Source organism: Aquarana catesbeiana, linkage group LG03 (genome assembly GCF_042186555.1).
Source record: "Aquarana catesbeiana isolate 2022-GZ linkage group LG03, ASM4218655v1, whole genome shotgun sequence".
Taxonomy (NCBI): Eukaryota; Metazoa; Chordata; class Amphibia; order Anura; family Ranidae; genus Aquarana; species Aquarana catesbeiana.
The window spans coordinates 738,821,468-738,825,408 of NC_133326.1; positions in this window are offsets into that span (position 1 = coordinate 738,821,468).

Here is a 3,941-nt window from a genome sequence, read left to right on the forward strand (position 1 = left end):
CGAACAATTTGGGGTGTTTGCGGCAAATTAGAAAGCCGCGGAACACCCTTTAAAAGTCTATGGGAGAAATCAAAAGTGCTAATTTTAAAGGCTTATATGCAAGTTATTGTCATAAAAAGTGTTTGGGGACCTGGGTCCTGCCCCAGGGGACATGGGTCAATGCAAAAAAAGTTTTAAAAACGGCCGTTTTTTCGGGAGCAGTGATTTTAATAATAAATAAATAAATGCCTTGCGCTAGAAAATATGTATCCAAAGTGTATAACTCAAATATAAATATAAAAGTGACAAATATAAAATAAATACCAACAAATATTGAACAATAATTCATAAGTGACAATCCGTGATGTAAAACTAATTCATAAAATGCAGCATGCATAGATAATAACGCTGGAACCAAAGTGCATACATAAATTGTAAAAGTGCACAATATTTCCAAAAAAAAAAGATAAATGAAAGTTCATATGTGATGGATGTAAAATATCAAAAACATAACACAGTGTCCATCAGTGGTGTCATCCAGCATGCTCTTCCAAAGTGTGTAACTGCAAAACCATGCTTCGGTGCACTCCAGGGACCCCCCAAAAGCTTATGCGCTCACCTCAGAGCGTGTGACACAGTAGCTAAACTATGTCTAATAAGTGCCGGTGCCGATCTCCAGCCTCATGATAATATTAGAGGTGGTGCCATCGGGATTTGTTATTGGTTAAATTACCAATGTAGAGCCAGTGGCTATCCGCTGATGCTGGTAATTGCCTCAGTATAGAATATACTTTTCCTCTGTCTAGCCTCTTCTGAGAATTCTTGCCTTTTCGCTGAATCAGCACCTATGTGTTATGTCGATTTTCAGCACGCAAAACATGAAATGATGACTTTTCTTGTGTTAATTAATTTATGTATGCACTTTGGTTCCAGCGTTATTATCTATGCACGCTGCACTTTATTAATTAGTTTTACATCACAGATTGTCACTTATGAATTATTGTTCAATATTTATTGGTATTTACTTTATATTTGTCACTTTTTTATTTATATTTGAGTTATACACTTTGGATACATATTTTCTAGCGCAACACATTTATTTATTTATTTCACCACTGCACGGTTATGAAACGTGATCTGCGTTTGCAGCTGATTATTAATTATCATCATTTTGATTCTTTAGGCATTTGTCTGTTTGTGGCTTGCAAGATTTTTTCTTTTAATTTTAGTGATATTAATAATGCTTAAAGTGAAACAATAAAAGTGTAATATCCCTTTAATTTCGTACCTGAGCATGTCTATAGTATGCCTGTAAAGTGGCGCATGTTTCCCGTGTTTAGAACAATCTGAGAGCAAAATGACATTTCAAAGGAAAAAAAGTCATTTAAAACTACTCGCGGCTATTAATGAATTGCCGGTCCGACAATACACATAAAAGTTCATTGATAAAAACGGCATGGGAATTCCCCACAGGGGAACCCCGAACCAAAATTTAAAAAGAAACTGGCGTGGGGGTTCCCCTAAATTCCATACCAGGCCCTTCAGGTCTGGTATGAATATTAAGAGAAACCCCGCGCCAAAATTTAAAAAAAAATGACGTAGGGGCCCCCCTCAAAATTTATACCAGACTCTTCAGGTCTGGTATGGATTTTAAGGGTAACCCCGTGCCAAAATAAAAAAAAATGGTGTGGGTCCCCCCAAAAATCCATACCAGACCCTTATCTGAGCACACAACCTGGCAGGCCGCAGGAAAAGAGGGGGGACGAGAGAGCGCCCCCCCTCCTGAACCGTACCAAGCCACATGCCCTGAACATTGGGAGGGTGCTTTGGGGTAGCCCCCAAAGCACCTTGTCCCTATGTTGATGGGGACAAGGGCCTCATCCCCACAACCCTTAAGCGGGTGGTTGTGGGGGTCTGCAGGCAGGGGGCTTATCGGAATCTGGAAGCCCCCTTTAACAAGGGGACCCCCAGATCCCACCCCCCCTGTGTGAAATGGTAAGGGGGTACTTACCCCTACCATTTCACAAAAAAACTGTCAAAAATGTTAAAAATGACAAAAGACAGTTTTTGACAATTCCTTTATTTAAAGTCTTCTTTGTTCCATCTTCTTTCTTCTATCTTCTTTCTTCCTTCGGTTTCTTCCTCCATCTTCTTCTTCTTCTGGTTCTTCTGGTTCTTTCTCCGGTGTTCTCATCCAGCATCTTCCTCCGAGAACACCAAAGCAAGAAGCAGAGGGTTTTTTTTAATTTTGGTTCCGGTTCCCCTGTGGGGAAATCACATGCAGTTTTTATCAATGAACTTTTATGTGTATTGTCGAACCGGCAATTCATTAATAGCCGCGAGTAGTTTTAAATGACTTTTTTTCCTTTGAAATGTATTTTGCTGTCAGACTGTTCTAAACACGGGAAACATGCGCCCCTTTACAAGCATACTATAGACACCCCCCAGGTATGAAATTTAAAGGAAAAAACTGCCATTTTAAAAATTTTTTTGCAATGATACATGTTCCCTGGGGCAGGACCCGGGTCCCCAAACCCTTTTTTAGGACAATACCATGCAAATTAGCCTTTAAAATTAGCACTTTTGATTTTGAACGTTCGAGTCCCATAGACTTCAATGGGGTTCTAACGTTCGTGCAAAGTTTTGGTCTATTCGCAACTTCTGTTGCGAACCGAACCGGGGGGTGTTCGGCTCATCCCTAGTGAGGTGGAGTCTTCCCAGATGGCGGGGATGGTATAGGGTGAGGTAAAGTGAGGTTGGGTTTCCTCAGGTGTAGGGGATTAGATTGGGTGAAGTGTGATCTCAGGTGGAGGCAAAAGTATGTGCTGCCCCCCAAATGAGCTCAGGTATTTCTAGTGCTAAGCCACCATCATACAAAGACATTGTAGACAGTTTTGCTCCTCCAATCTTGTTGTTGGTGAAGACCTTTTTCTATTCCCCCATGATGGTCCACCTATACACAATGTCAGAACACGGCCAAACTTTATCCCAAAATTAATCTTTTATTATTATAAAAATACACAGAGAAAAGGCAATCCTTCTCCTGGACACTCACACAAAACTAAGGCATACTGGGAGTAGGAGGGACTATACTGGGCCCATAGTTTTTGGTTGCCAGTGTCCCATTCTTCATGTAGGTGGCAGTATAACCCGATAGTCTCTGAATTCCTGGGCCCCTTAAAGAAGAAGAAATAGATTTTGTTTTCCTTGACAGAGAGAATCCAATGGTAACACACGGAAGGGTCATCAGAATAGCTGGGGCCCCCGGAGTGATACAGCACACCAGCCAGGGGGCCACCTAGAGCCAATGATTCCACCTGCTGCTAATAGGTCACTGAAAGAGGACCTGTCACAAAGGGGCATCTATGGTGTCAGCTGGATCAATATTACCTAGATGGGTTCCTATCAGATTACTGGGATCTATTCATTGGTGGACAGGAGAGGTTCAGATCCGGGCCCTCTTATTGCACTCCATCCATGGACTGGTCCTCTTATCTTCTCTATTCCTCAGCAATGCCACTGACTGTCCTTGTTATACATAAAGAAAATATGTATCTGCATAGGAAATACAGCCATGGAAATATGGAACAGCAAAGCATATCAATAATGTGAAAGTCACACCCAACAGCAGTAATGTAAATCTGAATTCTGATCCCATTGGAGGGCCCAGAGTGGAAGACCAGCCTCCATCATTGTCCATCCACAATGCATTGTGAGATGTGATGACACCGTGTGTGGCTCCTTGTGTGCTGATTGGCTGGATATGAATTGGGCCACCAATATGGCGGCACCACACCCAGCTGACATGTTTAGGAATAAGACTCCTCCCTATAACCCCATCTGCAGAGTCCTGATATACACATATGTTCTCCTGTGTGATGTCCACATCTGTCACCTGACCTCTATGTCCACCATCAACCTCTCAGATTTCATGTAGTTCCACCAATTGGACACCAGGGGGG